A 13,295-nucleotide genomic window follows, 5' to 3' on the forward strand; every position below is an offset into this window, starting at 1 on the left:
GCTGTAAAGGTAAGTAAAGGTAAGTAAAACTTCTTTAAACACTTTACACACACCAAACACACTTACCTTTGCACTCATGCACACATCACTCACCTGAACACCGGACATCTCGACCCCTCCAAGCCCTTCAGCCCGACGGCCCGCCTCGCTAACTTGCCGTGGTTTGGAGCCGTCGGGAATCCCACACTTCAGGGATAAAAATAGGGATTAGGCTAAAAACTGCCTGTTAACTACCTGTTAACGGGCAGTTAATTGGCACTAATCCCCTTCCCGCCTCAGGGAGGCGGCTCCCAGCACAGGTCGGGTATCCGCCTCCTGGGAAACGGGCATGGGGGCGGGATGGGTTCGTGCCCCCCGATTTCGAGATTTTAACCCCCCACACGCCTCCAATCCCGACTCCACGGCCCAGTGAAAACCCTGCCCTGTGTCTCTGAAAGAGTTAATCTGGTGCTGCTGATCCTGTTTGAGAAATGCCAGTAGTTTAGGAATATTTACAGCATAAGACGACATTGTGCACACAGTATAATCTGACAGGGTTGGGGGTGGGGCAGCACTGGGTGTTGGGGTTTAGAAATCTGGCAAACCACATTGAGAGTCTAAGGCAAGGGCACTGACTCTGTCTGCAGGCAGGAACCAGCTGATCCTCCTCACAGACAATTCAACTTGAGCGCATGTCACAGTCAAGATTGAAACTGGGAAAGGAAAGACGGGACTTTTAAAGCTCAGGTGAGTTTTGAATCACAAGAGACAAATGGCGCCTTAACAGAAAACCCTTCAGCTGATTGTACTTACGGGTAGGAAAATATAATTAACTTGTAAAAGCTTTTCAACTCACTAGCTCCCTCGGTGTCAACTAAAGCTGCTGCCTCTGACTGCGTGGCAACTTACTGAACTTAATTTCTTGGTTAGACTACATTTAACAGTACTGCACACTGTTCTGGTCTCCATATATACAAAACGGACATGGAGGCGCTGTAGAAGGTACGACAAAGATTCACAATAGAGGATACCAGAACTGGGAGGTTATAACTATCAGGAAAGGCTGAACAGGCTGGGGCTCTCTTCTCTAGAAATGATAAGGCTGAGTTGGTGACCTGATCGAGGTCTTTAAAATGACAACAGGGTTTGATAGGGTAGACTTAGAGATGCTTCCACTTGTGGGGGGATCCAAAACTATGGGATAATCACTAATAAATTCAATGGGGAATTCAGTAGAAACTTCTTTACCCAGAGAGTGGTGAGAATGTGGAAATCGCTACCACAGGGAGTGGTTAAGGTAAATAGTATAGATGCATTTAAGGGGAAGCTGGATAAACACATGAGGGAGAAAGGAATAGGTTGTGCTGATGGGATGAGATGAGGAGGGGTGGGAGGAGGCTCGTGTGGAGCAGAAACACCGGCACGGAGCAGTCGGGCCGAATGGCCTGTTTCTGTGCTGTAAATACTATGAAATGTTTTTCTACACTAAAAACATCAGTTCGTTAAATGTCTGATAGTTACATTTTCTTTAAAAAGAAAGTTTTCTTTTCACTGTTTAGTAGATCCTTTTCTCCCCCTCTCAGGCCTTGCTGCTCCAGTGGCCCAGAGGGGATAGTTGCACTAACCCGTGTGATCGCAGTAGACCAGGATCGCCTCGGGCTCCATTGCCGCGCTGCACTGAGTTAGCCGGTTTGTAGGGGGCGCTATATTTGGTCTCAGTATCCTTTTCGCTATCCAGTGATGCTCAGCTGGAAAGTGCGTGCGTGTGCGGACATCATTGGAGGGTAGGATTGGGCTCGGTCGCAATTATCTGGTCATGATCACATTGCTGATTGTGGGAGCTTGCTGTGCACAAATTGGCTGCCGCGTTTCCTACATTACAACCAATGAAGTACTTCATGAAGTGTAGTCACTGTTGTAAAGTGTTTTGGGACGTCCAGTGGTTGTGAAAGGCGCTATATAAATGCAAGTCTTTCTTTCTTTCTTTCCTCCTCCAGCCCTACAACCCTCCGAGATCTCTGCGCTCCTCCAATTCTGGCCTCTTGAGCATCCCCGATTTCCATCTCTCCCACCATTGGCGGCCGTGCCTTCTGTTGCCTGGGCCCTAAGCTCTGGAATTCCCTCCCTAAACCTCTCCGCCTCTCTCTCCTCTTTTAAGACGCTCCTTAAAACCTACCTATTTGACCAAGCTTTTGGTCGCCTGTCCTTGTATCTCCTTATGTGGCTCGGTGTCAATTTATGTTTGGTAATCGCTCCTGTGAAGCGCTGTTTAAATGCATGTTGTTGTTGTGGTGCTGAGTAACTGAGCCAGTGATAACAGCAGTGTAATTGGGCTTCACGTCCCTGGGTTAGGGAGCGGAACAATCAGCCAGTGTTCCGACTCCCAATCATGCCCAGTTCACAGGCTGAGCTACTGGCTTAAGGAGAAAAAAAAGAAATATGGGCTGCAAGGGTTAAATTACGAGGACAGGTTGCACAGACTGGGCTTGTATTCCCTCGAGTTTAGAAGATTAAGGGGTGACCTGATCGAGGTGTTTAAAATGATTAAAGGAGTTGATGGGGTCGAGAGAGAGAAACTGTTTCCTCTGGTGGGGGGGAGTCCAGAACAAGGGGGCGGAACCTTAAAATTAGAGCCAGGCCGTTCAGGGGTGATGTCAGGAAGCACTTCTTCACACAGAGGGTGGTGGAAATCTGGAACTCTCTCCCCCCCAAAAAGCTGAGAGGCTGGGGGTCAATTGAAAATGTCAAAACTGAGATTGATAGATTTTTGTTGGGCGGGGGTATTAAGGGTTACAGAACCAAGGCGGGTGGATGGAGTTAAGATACAGATCAGCCGTGATCTATTGGAATGGTGGAACAAGCTTGAAGGGCTGAATGGCCTCTTCCTGTTCCTTCCTATACGGGAAATTGCGTATCAAATCCCGATGGAGAGAGGAACAGTTTACCAGAACTTTATTCCACTGAGTCACACAAACTGTTATTGTTAAAAAAAAAACCACAGCTAGGGAGGGTGGATAGAGTTTGAAGGGTCAAATCTCTCCGTCACTGCTGGAGGCATAGCTGAGCGATTACTGGGAGACAGAAGTGGCTGGCTGTTGAGAGCTAGGAATGATTAACTTGGAAGTATTTTAGCCAGATGATTTTAAGCATATGATCGGCTAGTTAATATAGTTAGTTGCACGGGAGAATTAAAATCAGTTTCTATATCTGTGACTTTATAGTTTGACGTAAGACTCAGCCCCAGGCTGTGGGATTCCTGTCCCTGACGTTTGTTTTTAATCATTCACGGGATGTGGGCGTCGCTGGCAAAACCAGCATTTATTGCCCATCCCTAGTTGCCCTCGAGAAGGTAGCGGTGAGCTGCCGCCTTGAACCGCTGCAGTCCGTGTGGTGAAGGTGCTCCCACAGCGCTGTTAGGGAGGGAGTTCCAGGATTTTGACCCAGCGACGATGAAGGATCGGCCGATATATTTCCAAGTTAGGATGGTGTGTGACTTGGAGGGGAACTTGGAGGTGGTGGTCCCATGCGCCTGCTGCCCTTGTCCTTCTAGGTGGAAGAGGTCGTGGGTTTGGGAGGTGCTGCCGAAGAAGCCTTGGCGAGTTGCTGCAGTGCATCTTGTAGATGGTACACACTGCAGCCATGGCACGCCGGTGGTGGAGGGAGTGAACGTTTAAGGTGGTGGATGGGGTGCCAATCAAGCGGGCTGCTTTGTCCTGGATGGTGTCGAGCTTCTTGAGTGTTGTTGGAGCTGCACTCATCCAGGCAAGGGGAGAGTATTCCATCACATTCCTTACTTGTGCTGTGTAGATGGTGGAAAGGCTTTGGGGAGTCAGGAGGTGAGACACTCACCGCAGAATACCCAGCCTCTGACCTGCTCTTGTAGCCACAGTATTTATGTGGCTGGTCCAGTGTGTTTGATGCATGCCGTTAGTTAAGATTGCCTTCTCATCCAATAACTTAACATGAAATCCAGATCAGGCAACAAAGATGACGGTTCTGCCATCTCTGAGATGGGGCATATAGTGGGGTACGGATTGTACCATGTGTCAAACTCCCGTGCATACCGTCGATTAAGCAATGGGTTAGATACAGAGTAAAGCTCCCTCTACACTGTCCCATCAAACACTCCCAGGGCAGGTACAGCACGGGTTAGATACAGAGTAAAGCTCCCTCTACATTGTCCCATCAAACACTCCCAGGGCAGGTACAGCACGGGTTAGATACAGAGTAAAGCTCCCTCTACACTGTCCCATCAAACACTCCCAGGGCAGGTACAGCACACGTTAGATACAGAGTAAAGCTCCCTCTACACTGTCCCATCAAACAATCCCAGGGCAGGTACAGCACGGGTTAGATACAGAGTAAAGCTCCTTCTACACTGTCCCATCAAACACTCACGGGGCTCTCCTGTGAATAGCAAGTGTGCTTACAGGACTGAGTGAGACTGGCAGTAAGTGTCGTTAGAATATTTAATTACAATACTTGGTCATTTTATGCTATATCACACTGCAAAATCCCAAACACACTTAAAGCGTCCGATACAGTGTACTTGATATCGGTTTACCTAAGTGGGCAGCACTGTCACCTCTCTGAGTCGGAGAGTTCATGGGTTCAAGTCCCCACTCCAGAGACTTGAGCCCATAATCCAGGCGGACACTCCCAGTGCAGTACGGAGGGGTAGTACTGAGGGAGCGCTGCACTCTCGGAGGGGCAGTACTGAGGGAGCACTGCACTCTCGGAGGGGCAGTACTGAGGGAGCGCTGCACTGTCGGAACGGCAGTACTGAGGGAGCGCTGCATTGTCGAAGGGGCAGTACTGAGGGAGCGCTGCACTGTCGGAGGTGCAGTACTGAGGGAGCGTCGCACTGTCGGAGGAGTAGTACTGAGGGAGCTGCACTGTTGGAGGGGCAGTACTAAGGGAGCGCCGCACTGTCGGAGGAGTAGTACTGAGGGAGCTGCATTGTTGGAGGGGCAGTACTGAGGGAGCGCTGCACTGTCGGGCGGGCAGTACTGAAGGAGCGCTGCACTGTCGGAGGGGCAGTACTGAGGGAGCGCCGCACTGTCGGAGGGGCAGTACCGAGGGAGCGCCGCACTGTCGGAGGGGCAGTACTGAGGGAGTGCTGCACTGTCAGAGGGGCAGTACTGAGGGAGCGCCGCACTGTTGGAGGGGCAGTACTGAGGGAGCACCGCACTGTCAGAGGGGCAGTACTGAGGGAGCGCCGCACTGTCGGAGGGGCAGTACTGAGGGAGCACCGCACTGTCGGAGAGATAGTACTGAGGGAGCGCCGCACTGTCGGAGAGATAGTACTGAGGGAGCGCCGCACTGTCGGAGGGGCAGTACTGAGGGAGCGCCACACTGTCGGGGGGGCAGTACTGAGGGAGCGCCGCACTGTCTGAGGGGCAGTACTGAGGGAGCGCCGCACTGTCGGGGGGGCAGTACTGAGGGAGCGCCGCACTGTCGGAGGGGCTGTACTGAGGGTGTGCTGCAGTGTCAGAGGGGCAGTACTGAGGGAGCGCCGCACTGTCGGAGGGGCAGTACTGAGGGAGCACCGCTCTGTCGGAGGGGTCGGAGGGGCAGTACTGAGGGAGCGCCGCACTGTCGGAGTGTCAGTACTGAGGGAGCGCTGCACTGTCGGAGGGGCAGTACTGTGGGAGCGCTGCACTGTCGGAGGGGTAGTACTGAGGGAGCGCTGCACTGTTGGAAGGGCAGTACTGAGGGAGCGCCGCACTGTCGGCGGGGCAGTACTGAGGGAGTGCCACACTCTCGGAGGGGCAGGACTGAGGGAGCGCCGCACTGTCGGAGGGGCAGTACTGAGGCAGCGCCGCACTGTCGGAGGGGCAGTACTGAGGCAACGCCGTACTGTCGGAGGGGCAGTACTGAGGGAGCACCGCACTGTCGGAGGGGCAGTACTGAGGGAGCGCCGCACTGTCGGAGGGGCAGTGCTGAGGGAGCGCCACACTGTCGGAGGGGCAGTACTGAGGGAGCGCCGCACTGTCGGAGGGGCAGTGCTGAGGGAGCACCACACTGTCGGAGGTGCAGTCGTGAGGGTGCGCCGCACTGTCGGAGGTGCAGTAGTGAGGGAGTGCTGCACTGTCGGAGGTGCCGTCTTTCAGATGACGCTTCCAACTGGAGGCCCCGTCTGCCCTCTCGGGTGGACGTAAAAGATCCCACGGCCACTATTGGAAGCAGGGGATTTCTCCCCGACGTCCCGGCCAATATTTAACCCCTCAACCAGCACCTGGAAACAGATCAGCCGGTTATTTACCTCCTCGCAGCTCGTGTGATCGTGCTCTGTGGGAAATGCCTGCCACGTTGGCCTACTTTGCAACACTTCATTGTACGTGAAGTGAGTTGGTGCATTTCTGAGTCACGGCTCTTTCTGATAAGAAAACTGCAATTAATAGAATGAAACTGAAGAGTGGGCAGGACTGGCTGACCTGCCTGCAGAGACTCGAGGCGCTGGAGGGCTTTGCTGACTCTGACGAGCACAAAGGCGGTTTTGCGTCAACAGAGGGGTGAGTTGATTTGCAGCCTGTAATTCGAGTCCTGGTCTCTTGTTATCTTAGCCTCACTGATACTGAGATCGAGTGCTCGTCCAGCTCGGGCGGTGGGTGTGGGGATGGGGGGGGTGGTGGGGATGGGGTGCTGTGGGGGAGGCGGGGGTCAGGACAGAGGCTCTGACACAGAACAAGAACACAAGCCCGAGCTTTGAGATTTAACTCGCTCTATTTGTTTTTGGAACAGGATTTAGTGTCAAATTGTGCTGGAGTTGAAGCAGCTCGAAGCAATCCACGTTTTTTTTTTCATTTTAAATGTAATCCATTAATCAGATATGGCCAAATTGAAAAACCTAAGGAATGTGCAGCATTCCAAAACTCTTAAAAATTTTTTAATCACCTTCTCCATTTATTACCACTCCGGAGACTTGAGCACAAAATCCAGGCTGACACTCCTAGTGCAGTACTGAGGGAGTGCTGCACTGTCGGAGGTGCCGTCTTTCAGATGAGACGTTGAACCGAGGCCCCGTCTGCTCTCTCAGGTGGATGTAAAAGATCCCACAGCCACTATTTCGAAGAAGAGCAGGGGGAGTTCTCCCCAGTGTCCTGGGGCCAATATTTATCCCTCAATCAACATCACTAAAACCGATGATCTGGTCATTATCACATTGCTGTTTGTGGGAGCTTGTTGTGCGCAAATTGGGCTGTTGTGTTTCCTACATTACAACAGTGACCACATTTCAAAAAGTACTTCATTGGCTGTAAAGCGCTTTGGGACGTCCTGAGGTGGTGAAAGGTGCTGGAGAAATGCGAGTCTGTCTTTAGTACCCGAAGCCGATCCCTCTTGTACCTCTTGTACCTTTGCTCTCTCATTATATCCACCAGACATATTATTGTCTCAGATTCCACTTGGTAGATTATTCCAAACATGTATCACTCTGTGACTAATGTAGTCTACGAATATCTGTTTTAAACCATTTCTCACCTGTTCCTCTTGCTTAATTTGAAGTAATATTCTGCGCTTAGTGCGACGATGCCATTTAAAATTTTACGGGGGAAAAATTAGGTGGCGCCCCCTTTGGGTCGCTAACTTCGCTACTTTTAGCGCCCCGAAAAAGTTAGCACCCCCGCACCGTAAATTCAGTGGTAGCGCCCCAAGCAGGTGGCAGGCGCTACTGGAAGCGCTCTTCTTCCTGGGGCGCTACAAGCGAATATCGTGGCGTTACGTGCAACAGCGCCACGCGCGTAACGCCGCGGTATTACAGGCCTCCCTCCGCTGATTAAAGGGGAGGGGCCTAGCGCTGCACGCACCGGGGCCCTGCTGGACCACCGGGGAGCAGGGTGCCGGGAAAAGAGCCCGGCACTCGAGAGGAGGGCCGGGGCTGAGCGATCGCGGCCGGCATCCCATGTAAAAAAGCGGAAGGGGGCAGGTGCTAGCAAATGGGCAAAAAAAAATGGCCGCCCGGCACTTGGCCTTTAATTAGCGCGGCCACAAGGACGGCACCCTGACCCTGTCGGACATTGCGTCCGGCGGTAGGTCAGGGGGCGCGACCGAAGTTTGCAGCCGGGGTGCTGCGCACGGTGATGATGTCATCGCCGGAGGCGCAGCGCCACAGGCTACCGCCGCGGCTAACCTCCCGCTGAATTTCGCCTGGACGCTAGGGGCTTTGCGCAAAGCAACCCAATTGTTCATCCAGCCTGGGCTCTAAGAGCTCGATTAGAAGGTTCCTGGAGATTTGGCAGGGCAAAAAGTCTTTGTTGGCTTGATGCTAAACACATTCAACCAATCCGGAGCGCCAATCAACAAAGCCAATAATATGATGAACTACAATTGCCAAAACAGTACACTATAAGTCAGAGGAGGTCCTGATCAAACTGTACAGGGCTCTGGTCAGACCGCACCTTGGGCACTGTGTCCAGTTCTGGTCAGACCCACCTTGAGCACTGTGTCCAGTTCTGGTCAGACCCACCTTGAGCACTGTGTCCAGTCCTGGTCAGACCCACCTTGAGCACTGTGTCCAGTCCTGGTCAGACCCACCTTGGGCACTGTGTCCAGTTCTGGTCAGACCCACCTTGGGCACTGTGTCCAGTTCTGGTCAGACCGCACCTTGGGCACTGTGTCCAGTTCTGGTCAGACCCACCTTGGGCACTGTGTCCAGTTCTGGTCAGACCGCACCTTGGGCACTGTGTCCAGTTCTGGTCAGACCGCACCTTGAGCACTGTGTCCAGTTCTGGTCAGACCCACCTTGAGCACTGTGTCCAGTTCTGGTCAGACCGCACCTTGAGCACTGTGTCCAGTTCTGGTCAGACCCACCTTGAGTACTGTGTCCAGTTCTGGTCAGACCCACCTTGGGCACTGTGTCCAGTTCTGGTCAGACCCACCTTGGGCACTGTGTCCAGTTCTGGTCAGACCCCACCTTGAGCACTGTGTCCAGTTCTGGTCAGACCGCACCTTGGGCACTGTGTCCAGTTCTGGTCAGACCCCACCTTGAGCACTGTGTCCAGTTCTGATCAGATCACACCATGAGCACTGTGTCCAGTTCTGGTCAGACCCACCTTGAGCACTGTGTCCAGTTCTGGTCAGACCCACCTTGAGCACTGTGTCCAGTTCTGGTCAGACCACACCTTGAGCACTGTGTCCAGTTCTGGTCAGACCACACCTTGGGCACTGTGTCCAGTTCTGGTCAGACCCCACCTTGAGCACTGTGTCCAGTTCTGATCAGATCACACCATGAGCACTGTGTCCAGTTCTGGTCAGACCCACCTTGAGCACTGTGTCCAGTTCTGGTCAGACCCACCTTGAGCACCGTGTCCAGTTCTGGTCAGACCCACCTTGAGCACTGTGTCCAGTTCTGGTCAGACCACACCTTGAGCACTGTGTCCAGTTCTGGTCAGACCACACCTTGGGCACTGTGTCCAGTTCTGGTCAGACCCACCTTGAGCACTGTGTCCAGTTCTGGTCAGACCACACCTTGGGCACTGTGTCCAGTTCTGGTCAGACCCCACCTTGAGCACTGTGTCCAGTTCTGATCAGATCACACCATGAGCACTGTGTCCAGTTCTGGTCAGACCCACCTTGAGCACTGTGTCCAGTTCTGGTCAGACCCACCTTGAGCACTGTGTCCAGTTCTGGTCAGACCACACCTTGAGCACTGTGTCCAGTTCTGGTCAGACCACACCTTGGGCACTGTGTCCAGTTCTGGTCAGACCCCACCTTGAGCACTGTGTCCAGTTCTGATCAGATCACACCATGAGCACTGTGTCCAGTTCTGGTCAGACCCACCTTGAGCACTGTGTCCAGTTCTGGTCAGACCCACCTTGAGCACTGTGTCCAGTTCTGGTCAGACCCACCTTGAGCACTGTGTCCAGTTCTGGTCAGACCCACCTTGAGTACTGTGTCCAGTTCTGATCAGATCACACCATGAGCACTGTGTCCAGTTCTGGTCAGACCCACCTTGAGCACCGTGTCCAGTTCTGGTCAGACCCACCTTGAGCACTGTGTCCAGTTCTGGTCAGACCACACCTTGAGCACTGTGTCCAGTTCTGGTCAGACCACACCTTGAGCACTGTGTCCAGTTCTGGTCAGACCACACCTTGGGCACTGTGTCCAGTTCTGGTCAGACCCACCTTGAGCACTGTGTCCAGTTCTGGTAGCCAAGAAACAAGGGAGACATTCAACCTCTAGAAGCAGTGTGGAGAGGAGCCACTTTGCTGGACCCCAGTGTCAGAGGGTTCCGTTATGAGGAAAGACTGGGGTAGGGGTTGCCAACCTTTCAGGATTGGCCCTGGAGTCTCCAGGAATTGAAGATTAATCTCCGGGACACAGCTGGGAGCAAAGCCCCAGGACAAAAACCATAGGGGTGTTGAAAGAAAATGAAAAAAATAAACAGTTCTATTTAACACTTTAATTTATTAGTTATAAAAATATTGGAGATGGGGTTAAAGGCTGTTTGACTGGCAGGCAAGGTGAATCCCATTGGGTAACAGGGTCTGCTCGCTTTCCAATTGGCCGTGAGAAGGCAGTGCGCCTGGAGGCTGGACCAATGAGGCGAGTGTGGGGGCGGGACGGGAGAGGTCATGTGATAAAACCTCCAGGACTATGCCCAACCAGAGTTGGCAACCCGAGACCGGAGCGACGTGGATTGGAAAGGAGCTGAACCAGAGGGGGCTTTATATAGAGATATAGAAGATAACAACCTGGTATGGAGGAGGTATTACTTTAAACTGTGGGAGCAGAACAAAGGGAATATGTAATCAAACCAGTAAAAGGTCATTTTAGGACTGAAATCAGGAAATTCTACTTCTTCACAAACATAGAAACATAGAAGATGGAGTAGGCCATTCGGCCCTTCGAGCCTGCTCCGCCATTCAACGAGATCGTGGCTGATCATCCAAACCCTAGCACCCGGTCCCTACACCGACAGCCATCCCACCCAAGCCCTATCCCCGTAACCCCGTAACCCCACGTATTTAATCCCCCCTAACACTAAGGTCAATTTTTTTATCATGGCCAATCAACCTAACCCGCACATCTTTGGACTGTGGGAGGAAACCGGAGCACCCGGAGAAAACCCACGCAAACACGGGGAGAATGTGCAAACTCCACACAGACAGTCACCCGAGGCTGGATTTGAACCCGGGTCCCTGGCGCTGTGAGGCAACAGTGCTAACCACTATGCCACAAAGAGTCGAATAAACTCCCAGATAGAGTAGTGAAGGCAAAGAACCTACAATCATTTAAGGAACAATTGAATACCACAATGGAGGGGACGCTAGGATCTCTCGAGGTGGATGAAGATGGGCCGAATGGCCTTTCTCATCCGTAAGTCTCCCAGAAACAGTGGATTTTAGCGGTAACTGGGGCTGTCGGACCTGACATGAGCCCGCTATGCTGTAGGAATAACTCTGCCTCCTTGTTAAACCCCTTTAATTACCTGCGGCTTTGGCTCATAAGTAAAGCTGGTGTTGGAGCAAAAACGCAAACTCAGCCCCAAGCTGCAGGGAAGATTCTCGGCCGAGGCATCAAACCTCGAGGTATCCAGAAAACTTTGGAAAATTGTGCAAAACAGATACAATGGAAGCCACTTAAAGTGCGGCTAAATGGGAAATAGGTAAACTGGACAGGGAAAAGTGGGACATGGGTAATTGGGAAAATGATAAACGGGGCATGGGGGGTTAAGCAGGCTGCAGATAACCAAGGATAATGGTATGTGGGATATGGATTATTGAGATCGTAACACCCCCGTTACAGACCCAGTCAGACACGGAAGATCGTAACACCCCCATTACAGTCCCAGTCAGAGAGGGGAGATCGTAACACCCCCGTTACAGTCCCAGTCAGAGAGGGGAGATCGTAACACCCCCATTACAGTCGCAGTCAGAGAGGGGAGATCGTAACACCCCCGTTACAGACCCAGTCAGACAGTGGAGATCGTAGAACCACCTCCTCTGCCCACCTTAAGATCAGCTGTTACTGTTCCAATAGGTAAGTCACATCTGAATAACTTCCTCCTCTTTTCAACCTTGCCACAGGTCCCTAATCACTTGCCGTGGCAGGGGACACTCCCTGATAATGACTGAGTTAACCATTAATTTCAGTCCAGAGTAGAGTCCAGGCCGGTTCCGACAATTAACCTGCAAATATCTCCATCAGAGTCAAGCAGAACACGTGGATTGTGACTTAAGTCCAGTCCAGAAAGACTGAAACTCCATGCCTCGGATTTTGGATTTCCACAGTTACAATAACAATATCTTGGTCAGAGGCTGGGAATTCTGCGGCGAGTGTCTCACCTCCCTGTTACGTCCGTGTAATAATAAGAAAAGGACTGCAGAGAACGGTACAACAGGTGTTTACTCAACGTGGTTCAAACTGCAACTGAAACAACAGATTACTACTCAGCATTATATACAGGTGTGGTCACTGCCGGTACTACAGTATACATGAGCTGTAGAAAGTAGTTCCCCCCTTAAAGGTACATACATTACACTCCCGACTCCCCAAAGCCTTTCCACCATCTACAAGGCACAAGTAAGGAGTGTGATGGAATACTCTCCACTTGCCTGGATGAGTGCAGCTCCATCAACACTCAAGAAGCTCGACATCATCCAGGACAAAGCAGCCCGCTTGATTGGCACCCCATCCACCACCTTAAACATTCACTCCCTCCACCACCGGCGCACTGTGGCTGCAGTGTGTACCATCTACAAGATGCACTGCAGCAACTTGCCAAGGCTGCTTCGCCAGCACCTCCCAAACCTGCGACCTCTTCCACCTAGAAGGACAAGGGCAGCAGGCGCATGGGAACACCACCACCTCCAAGTTCCCCTCAAAGTCACACACCATCCTGACTTGGAAGTATATCGCCGATCCTTCATCGTCGCTGGGTCAAAATCCTGGAACTCCCTCCCTAACAGCACTGTGGGAGTACCTTCACCACACGGACTGCAGCGGTTCAAGAAGGCGGCTCACCACCACCTTCTCAAGGGGCAACTAGGAATGGGCAATAAATGCTGGCCTTGCCAGCGACGCCCACATCCCGTGAATGAATAACCTAGTGAAAGGTCCCAAGGCACTTCACAGGAGCATAATCAGACAAAGAAATTGACACGTAAAAAAGATGTAAGGACAGGGGACCAAAAGCTTGGTCAAAGACAAGGAGCGTCTTAAAGGAGGAGAGAGAGGCGGAGAGGTTTAGGGAGGGAATTCCAGAGCTTAGGGCCCAGGCAGCTGAAGGCACGGCCGGCAATGGTGGAGTGATTAAAATCAGGGATACGCAAGAGGCCCGATTTGGAGGAGCGCAGAGATCTCAGAGGGTTGTT

At 52.2% G+C, this 13,295-nt stretch overlaps 1 protein-coding gene across 2 annotated transcripts in view; it reads left to right on the forward strand.

Annotated features, from left to right (window-relative positions):
- The first annotated feature begins 591 nt into the window (after positions 1-591).
- Positions 592-13,295, forward strand: part of LOC147107996 (3',5'-cyclic-AMP phosphodiesterase 4C-like) — a 373,788-nt gene continuing 361,084 nt past the window's right edge. Inside the window, exon 1 of one of the 2 annotated variants that reach the window (XM_086004381.1) lies at positions 592-726. The gene's annotated coding sequence lies outside the window, so the exon portion shown is untranslated. The remainder of the gene's footprint in view (positions 727-13,295) is intronic. The other variant, XM_086004383.1, reaches the window with a different exon arrangement.

The sequence above is a fragment of the Somniosus microcephalus genome, chromosome 13 (genome assembly GCF_052327205.1).
Source record: "Somniosus microcephalus isolate GS21.2 chromosome 13, FLI_Smic_1.0, whole genome shotgun sequence".
Taxonomy (NCBI): Eukaryota; Metazoa; Chordata; class Chondrichthyes; order Squaliformes; family Somniosidae; genus Somniosus; species Somniosus microcephalus.